The 9,471-nt window shown below is 40.2% G+C and overlaps 1 non-coding gene across 1 annotated transcript; it reads left to right on the forward strand.

The window, feature by feature from the left end:
* The first annotated feature begins 9,061 nt into the window (after positions 1-9,061).
* Positions 9,062-9,134, forward strand: TRNAG-CCC (transfer RNA glycine (anticodon CCC)). The gene has a single exon. It is a non-coding gene; the product is annotated as a tRNA-Gly (tRNA).
* Positions 9,135-9,471: the final 337 nt, after the last annotated feature.

Below are 9,471 nucleotides of genomic sequence, written 5' to 3' on the forward strand. Positions count from 1 at the left end.
AGAAAGCCCAGAGATAAACCCACGCACCTATGGTCAACTAATCTATGACAAAGGAGGCAAAGATATACAATGGAGAAAAGACACTCTCTTCAATAAGTGGTGCTGGGAAAACTGGACTGCTACATGTAAAAGAATGAAATTAGAACACTCCCTAACACCGTACACAAAAATAAACTCAAAATGGATTCAAGACCTAAATGTAAGACCGGACACTATAAAACTCTTAGAGGAAAACATACGAAGAACACTCTTTGACATAAATCACAGCAAGATCTTTTTTGATCCACCTCCTAGAGACATGGAAATAAAAACAAAAATAAACAAATGGGACCTAATGAAACTTCACAGCTTTTGCACAGCAAAGGAAACCATAAACAAGATGAAAAGACAACCCTCAGAATGGGAGAAGATATTTACAAACGAATCAATGGACAAAGGAGTAATCTCCAAAACATATAAAGAGCTCATACAACTCAATATTAAAGAAATAAACAACCCAATCCAAAAATGGGCAGAAGACCTAAATAGTCATTTCTCCAAAGATGACATATAGATGGCCAAGAAGCACATGAAAAGCTGCTCAACATCACTAATTATTAGAGAAATGCAAATCAAAACTACAATGAGGTATCACCTCACACCAGTTAGAATGGGCATCATCAGAAATCTACAAACCACAAATGCTGGAGAGGGTGTGGAGAAAAGGGAACTCTCTTGCAGTGTTGGTGGGAATGTAAATTGATACAGCCACTATGGAGAACAGTACAGAGGTTCCTTAAAAAACTAAAACTAGAATTACCATATGATCCAGCAATCCCACTACTGGGCATATACCCAGAGAAAACCATAATTCAAAAAGACACATGAACCCCAATGTTCATTGCAGCACTGTTTACAATAGCCAGGTCATGGAAGCAACCTAAATGCCCTTCGACAGACGAATAGATAAAGAAGATGTGGTATATATATACAATGGAATATTACTTAGCCCTAAAAGGAAAAAAACTGAGTCATTTGTTGAGATGTGGATGGATCTAGAGACTGTCATACAGAGTGAAGTAAGTCAGAAAGAGAAAAACAAATATCGTATATTAACGCATGTATGTGGAACCTAGAAAAATGGTACAGATGAACCGGTTTGCAGGGCAGAAGTTGAGACACAGATGTAGGGAACAAACGCATGGACACCAAGGGGGGATAACTGCGGTGGGGTGGGGATGGTGGTGTGCTGAATTGGGTGATTGGGGTTGACATTTACACACTGATGTGTATAAAATTGATGACTAATAAGAACCTGCAGTATAAAAAAACAAACAAAAAAACTAATACTAAACTTTCTTTGAGTTATTTGTATGGAAATATGTTAATATAAATGTTTCAGACATTACATGAAATTTCTAAAAATCTTATATGTTCTGGTATAATGTTATAAGTCATAATTCTAGTTATTACTTTAAAATGTATATCTCAGAAATAACTAAATTTCCTTGTCAATTGCATTATTATGAACTTTCATCAAATCTTTAACATGGTCATTTTAAAGTCTTTTGTCATTTACAGACAGTTCTGGGTGTACTCTGATGCTTTTGCAAAAATGTTTCTATAAAAGGGTTTCATCTTCAAGGAATTTATGGAAAAGACTCTGACAAGTACAGGTTTCTGGTAACTGACTATACTGCTGAACTGAATGAATAAGCATTTTCAGAACTCTAATGGAAAACTGATGAATTCATAAAAGTGCTAACAAAAGATCAAGATAAAAAAAATTAATTACATGGGTCTGAGCAAACTGATAAGGATGATTATAATTTTTGTGACTTTCTTTTTGAATAAAAAAAAAATCCCACAAGGGCTCAGAGGCAAAAAAATATTCAAATCAATTTTCACTGCAAAGTAAAGGACCTGTTACAGTGGACTGGACTGAATGTCAATATTATGACATAGTATGAGTGTGTTTCGTGTTTGGTAATTGAAATCATTGTTGCTTTTGTTGTGGTCATCCATTTACAATGCTTGGTGTCAGTTTATTTATCTCTTGTAAAAATAAAATACAGTGTGTGTGTGTGTGAAAACAAATACCAACACACTTAAAAAAAAAAACTGAATTCAATTTCTTTTTTAAAAAGTTAATTATTGGCCTTCCCTGGTGGCGCAGTGGTTAAGAATCTACCTGCCAATGCAGGGGACACAGGTTTGAGCCCCAGCCCGGGAAGATCTCACATGCTGCGGAGCAACTAAGCCCATGCACCACAACTACTGAGCCTGCGCTCTAGAGCCCGTGAGCCACAACTACTGAGCCTGCGTGCCACAATTACTGAAGCCCACACACCTAGAGCCCGTGCTCCACAACAAGAGAAGCCACCACAATGAGAAGCCCGTGCACCTCAACAAAGAGTAGCTCCCACTCAGCGCAACTAGGGAAAGCCCGCGTGCAGCATCGAAGACACAATGCAGCCAAAATTAAATGAATTAATTTTTTTTAAAGTTAATTATTTCCGCAGCTTTATTGAGATATAATTGACATATAACTGAATTTAATTTCTATATTATTTATCCAGTAAACATGAATTGCACATCTAGTATCTAGTGCTAGGCCTTGGAAGGACAGCAATGAATATGACAAAGTCCCTGCTGTCGTGAAGCTTCCATTCCAGAGAGGGGAGAGACAGGCGATAATATGAGTAAACAAACGTATAACATAATTTCAAGTGATGCTAAGTGCTCAGATAAAAAATAAAGTGGGGAAAAAAAATTTAAAAATAAAATAAAGTGGGGGAAAGGGACAGAGAATGATGGGAAAGGCTCTATTTTAGATAGAATGGTCAAGGAGGCTTCCCTGAGGAGGTGGCACATGCGCAGACATCTAAATGAAGTGAAGGTGTCAAGCATGTGAAGATCTGGGGGAAAGAATTCCAGAGGAAGGGGACAGTAAGTGCAAAGGGCCTGAGGCTAGGAGCGCTGGGCATGTCTGAGTAACAATAAGACCCGTGAAAGGGAGAATGGTAGGAGATAGGTAAGAGAGGCAGCCAGCAGCCAAAACCTCCAGGGTTTATGGGCCATGATAAGGAGTTTGGATGTTGTTCGAGGGTTATGCTAAGTCATTGGAAGGTTTTGAACTGCAGAGTGTGCGATCTGATTTACATTTTAAAAGATCACTCTGGCTGATCTGAGATGAGGATGGCAGCAGGGAGACCAGTTAGATGACCAGAGGTGATGATGCCTGGGACTCAGGAGAAAACGGTAGAGATGGTGAAAGGTGGCCAGATTTGGGATAAGTTTTTTTCTTTCATTGTGGTAAAATATATATAATTTGCCAGTTTAACCAGTTTTAGATCTATAAATCAGTGGCATTAAATATATTCACAGTGTTATGCAACTATCACTATTTATATCCACCCATCTATATATTCATATCCAGAACATTTTCATCATCCCAAACAGAAACTCTGTACCTGTTAAGCAATAACTCCCCAATTCCCCCTCCCTCCAGCCCCGGTAACCTTTATTCTAACCCCTGTCTGCATGAATTTGCCTATTCAAGATATCTCAAATAAGTGAAATCATACAAATTTGTCCCTTTGTGTCTGGCTTATTTTCAAGGTTCATCCATATTGAAGAATGTATCAGAACCTCATTCCTTTCAATGGCTGAATAATATTCCATTGTATGTATATATCACATTTTGTTTATCCTTTCATCTATTGTTGGACATTTGGGTTTTGTCCACCTTTTGGCTACTGTGAATAATGCTGCTATGAATATCGATGTTCAAGTGTCTGTTCGAGTCCTCGCTTTCAATTATTTGCGATACATACCTAGGAGTGGAATTGCTGGATCATATGGCAATTCTATGTTTAACTTTTTGAGGAACCTCCAAATTGTTTTCCACAATAGCTACACATTGTACATTCCCACTAGCAATGAATAAGGGTTCCAGCTTCTCCACATCCTTGCCAACACTTATTTCCTATTATTTTTCTTAATAGTCATTCTAGTGGTTTTGATTTGTATTTCCCTAATAATTAATGATGGGCATCTTTGCATGTGCTTATTGGTCATTTGTACATCTTCTTTGGAGAAATGTCTGTTCAAATCCTTTGCCCAGTTTTAAAATGGATTGTTTGTTTTTTGTTGTTAACGTGTAGTAGTTCTTTATATATTCTGTATATTAATCCCTTATCAGATGTATAATTTTTTTTTTTTTTTTTTTTGCGGTGCGCGGGCCTCTCACCGCTGTGGCCTCTCCCGCTGCGGCTCTAGACGCGCAGGCTCAGCGGCCACGGCTCACAGGCCCAGCGGCTCTGCAGCATGTGGGATCCTCCCGGACCGGGGCACGAACCCGTGTCCCCTGCATCGGCAGGCGGACTCTCAACCACTGCGCCACCGGGGAAGCCCCAGATGTATAATTTACAAATATTTTCTCCCATTCTGTGGGGTTTTTTTTCTCACTGTCTGGATAGTGTCTTTTTAAAAAATTTTTAAAAATCGAAGTATTGTTAATTTACAATGTTGTGTTAGTTTCAAGTGTACAGCAAAGTGATCCAGTTATATATATATAATATATATGTATATTCTTTTTCAGATTCTTTTCCATTATAAGTTATTACAAGATATTGAGTATAGTCCCCTGTGCTATACAGTAAGTCATCGTTTATTTTATATATAGTAGTGTGTATATGTTAATCCCAAACTCCTGATTTATCCCACCCCCCATTTCCCCTTTGGTAACCACAAGTTTGTTTGCTGTGTCCCATTTCCCCTTTGGTAACCACAAGTTTGTTTGCTGTGTCTGTGAGTCTACTTCTGTTTTGTAAACAAGTTCATTTGTAGCATTTTTTTAGATTCTACATATAAGTGATATCATATGATATTTGCCTTTGTCTGACTTACTTCACTTAATATGGTAATCTCTAGGTCCATCCATGTTGCTGCAAATGACATTGTTTCATTCTTTTTTATGGCTGAGTAATAAGATAATGTCTTTTGATGCATAAAAGTTTTTAATTTTGGTGCGATCCAATTTGTGTATTTTTTTCTTTTGTTGCCCGTGCTTTTGTTGTGACACTTAAGAAACTGTTACCAAATCCAAGATCATGAAGATGGGATAAGTTTCGAGACTAGAACTTAAATGGCCAGCCAAGGGATTGGACATTGGTGTGAACAATAGAGAGGAATGAAGGATGTGTGTCCTATGTTTTTGGCTTGAGCAACTGGGTAAAAAGTGATGGCATTTACTGAGATGGGAAGAGTCGTGGAGGTGCTAATTTGGAAGGGAAAATCAAAGCTTCCATTTTGGCCATGATAATTTTGAGATAATTATAAGATGAATAGGCAGTTAGAGATACAGACCTGGGGTGTAGAGTATCAGGGAGGGCTGCAAGGGTAACTTGGAAGTCCTGAACATGCAGATGGCTTCAAAAGCCATGAGATCATCTGGGAAGAGTGAAGAAAGAATTCCAAAGACAGGCCCGGAGCTCCAAACAATAGGTTGGGAACTGAGGATGGGATGAAGGAAGGAGAGAGCGGTAATAAGCAAATGAGACTGAGAAGGTACAACCGGTTAGGAAGAAAGAACGCCAGGAGAGTTGCTCTGTTTTGGGTGGGTTTTTTTGCCGTACACGGGCCTCTTACTGTTGTGGCCTCTCCCGTTGCGGAGCACAGGCTACGGACGTGCAGACTCAGCGGCCATGGCTCACGGGCCCAGCTGCTCCGCGGCATGTGGGATCTTCCCGGGCCGGGGCATGAACCCATGTCCCCTACATCGGCAGGCGGACTCTCAACCACTGCGCCACCAGGGAAGCCCCACAAACCAAGAGAGTTTTGAGTCTCAGAAGCCAAGTGAAGAAATGGCTTCAAGAAAGAAGTGATCACCTGTGGTAAAGGGTGTTTGGTGAGCCTGACATGACCAGTTTCACTGGGTTGGCAGGAAGAAAAGCCTGCTTGGGATGGGTTAAAGACAGAATGGGGGGAGAAGAGGAGAAAGAGAGAGAATGAGAGGTGAGGCAGTGGAGTCAGGGAGTATAGAGAAGCATTTAGAAAAAGTGGAAAACAAAAACAGGATAATAATTGAAGAGGGGCCTGGGGGTCAAGGGAAGTTTGACCTCTTTCTCTCAAATAGGGGTTATGACAGTAAAGGGGAAATTAGTGATACAGGAGAAGGAGGAGAAATTTGCAGGAACAAAGTCTTTGAGTAGGTGAGTGGGGATGGGATCCAGTGTATAAGTTGAAAGTTGCCTATAGGCATAGCAGGAAGAATAATTTAGAGTTTTCCCCACATAATTCCCAGGGCCTGCATCTAAGTTCTAGGATTCTTCTGAACCACAAACACAGGTGGAATGGAGCAGCGTAAGGAATATCTAGTCTTTGTCATCTGTCCTTACTGACATCTTCCTTCCCACCTGGTGTGAAGTCATCTGTCCATGTAGCTTGCTGCTGTGTCCTCCTCTTCATGTCTGCCAGCAATATGTGCCACACCTACTTTGCTCAAGGCCACTGGAGAAAATGTTCCACTGCTCCCGGTGCCACCCTCAAACATGAGGAGTCACATTCTTCAACCATTCCTTTTCTACTGCTCCTGGACTGGGTTGGGTGTGAGGACCTAGGGTAAGGCTAGGCTGCTGTTACAAAGAGAATGAACAATCACTCAGTGGCTTGAGCAAAATAGAAGTTTCTTTTTCTCTTGTATAATTGCAATGGACTGAATATGTCCTCCCAAAATTCTTATGTTGAAACCTAATCCTGAGTGTGATAGTATTTGGAGGTGGAGCCTTTGAGAGGTGATTAGGTCAAGAGGGCTAAGCCCTCACAAATGGGATTAGTGCATTAGTACAAAAGAGTCCCTAGAGAGCTCCCTTTCTCCCTCCACCATGTGAGGACACAGAAGACAGGAACCAGGAAACAGGTGTCTTCATCAGACACTGAATCTGCCAGCACCGTGCTCTTGGACTTCACAGCCTAGAGAACTGTAAGAAATAAATTTCTGTTGTCGATTAGCCACCCAGTCTATGGTCTTCTGCTATAGCAGCCTGAACTGACAATCATGGTCTAAGGACTAACATTCAAGTCATCTGGTGGCTGTGCTGTCTGTTGTCATCTAGGCACCCAGATTCCTTCCACTGTCTGCATGATTGAGGCTAGTTCATGTAGAGTTGAACTGGCAGAAAAAGTCCTAGAGTCCTCCCCCTTTCTGTTAACAAGTTCCATTTTTCCAGTTGTTTCTGCCAAAAATCTTGGTGTCATCCTTTACTCCTCTCTTTCTCTCATATCTCACATCTGGACAGTCAGTAAAGGCTAGGTATCCCTCACTAGTTGAACTCCTGTTATCCAAACTCAGAAACCAAAAAGACACAGATAACTATTTTGAAAAGTCCTTCAGTATCTGAGCCCTTACTACTACAACCAGCCTTCCACCTAGGCCCTGTGTTTTAGGGGACCCTGCATATCACAAACACACATCAAATAAAGAACACACAAGTGCCTCTGACTCCCAGGATCTGAAGCCCAGCACTGGCACAGCACAGCTCGTAATCATAAACATCCGCTCTAGGACTAGCACCATTCAGGCCCCGGGGAATGCTTCTAAAATCTCTTGCTCTATGTCCTCAAAACAAAAGTTGACTGTTGATTGCTGTAAAAGTTTACAGGTTGCATCGCTGCCAACATCAGGGACAGACACAACTTCAGTGTCTGGGGAAGATTGAGAGATGGAAGAGCTTAGGTAAGAGAAACAACAAACTGGTTGACCTGTCAAATCCTTCCTCTCTGATAGCATGAATGTAGTTATAAATCCTTGCATGACAAAGCACCATTTGCCGGTAGTGCCCAATGTCCATTTTCTTGCTTCTCTTCCAGTTTCAATTCCAAATGAGACGTACTCATAAATTACCTCAACATTCACAACAGCTGCACGTGGCAGCAAAGGGATGTTTTCCAATTAAACAATTATTACTCACCTGGGTATGTATAGCTCTAGATTACATGTGAAGCATAGTACAAATTCTTTCTATTAGCATTTAGATAGATATTGAATACTAAAATGGTAGAAAGTTTTATTTAAAAAAATAAGATTTTATAAAATTTACCAAAACAAAATATATCAGCTTCAAATTTTGATTTAAAATGTTATATTAGGGTCTTCCCTGGTGGCGCAGTGGTTGAGAGTCCGCCTGGCAATGTAGGGGACACGGGTTTGTGCCCCGGTCCGGGAGGATCCCACATGCCGCAGAGCGGCTGGGCCCGTGAGCCATGGCCGCTGAGCCTGCGCGTCCGGAGCCTGTGCTCCACAGCGGGAGAGGCCACAACAGTGAGAGGCCCGTGTACCGCAAAAAAAAAAATGTTATATTAATATGTATAGCTTGCTTTTTTATTTGTAATATAGGATTTAAATCTTTTGGAGTAATTTTTTTAATTTTAAAATATATAAAATTAAAAATTTTAATTTTTAGTTAATCTTTTGATGAAAATATATTCAAATTTTGTGTATTCTGAAAACAATTACATTTTAATTTTAATTCTTTAAATCAGAGGTTGGTAAACTTTTCTGTAAAGGGAGAGATACTAAATATTTTAGGCTGTGTTGGTCATTGCATTCTCTGTCGTAACTACTCTGCCATTGTAGCATGAAAGCAGCCATAGACAATACATAAATGAATTAATGTGGCTGTGTTCCAATAAAACTTTATTTACAAAAACAGGCAAAAGGCCTGATTTGGCCCACAGGTTATAGTTTTCCGGTGCTTCAAGAGAACACAAATTATGTGAAATTTTTAATTATGAAAAACTATTAGTAATTTTGCTGAAACAAAATCAAGAAAAATACATTGTAGGTGTGTCAGTACCCTTCAGCCAAAGACCAGCAGAAACACACCTGTAGTTAAATGAATTGGATTTATAACTCCCAGCAGTGAGGGAGAATACACATCACTGGGAATCATAGGATGTCTCAGAGGGTGTTAGGAAGAACCTATTATAGGATCTGGGCTAGGGTTGAGTGACTTGGGGGAAGGTCTAAGAAAGTGAGGGATTGCTCTAGATTGGATGTCAGAAAACAAGGACAGGGACTTCCCTGGTGGTCCAGTGGCTAGGATGCTGCACTCCCAATGCAGGGGCCCCAGGTTCTATCCCTGGTCAGGGAACTAGATCCTGCATGCCACAACTAGGAGTTCACAAGCCACAACTAAAGATTCCACATGCCACAACTAAGATCTCACATGCTGCAACTAAGAACTGGCACAGCCAAATAAATAAATAAATATTTTTAAAAAAGAAAAAAAGATAGAAAGCAAGGACGATGCTATGATTGGGGATGTAAGTTTGAACTATAGAAGGAAGAGACTAGCCTGAGGGTAAAACTAATTGGTAAGAAGTAGCAGTCACTCATTTTAGCTAAGGTGGGGTTGTTTGATATTTTGACTTGTTGTCTATGCTTAGACAAAATATAAAATGGCCTTGTTTTGTCTCATTTTATCATGG

Source organism: Lipotes vexillifer, unplaced genomic scaffold (assembly GCF_000442215.2).
Source record: "Lipotes vexillifer unplaced genomic scaffold, Lipotes_vexillifer_v1.1 scaffold496, whole genome shotgun sequence".
In the NCBI taxonomy this organism is placed as follows: Eukaryota; Metazoa; Chordata; class Mammalia; order Artiodactyla; family Lipotidae; genus Lipotes; species Lipotes vexillifer.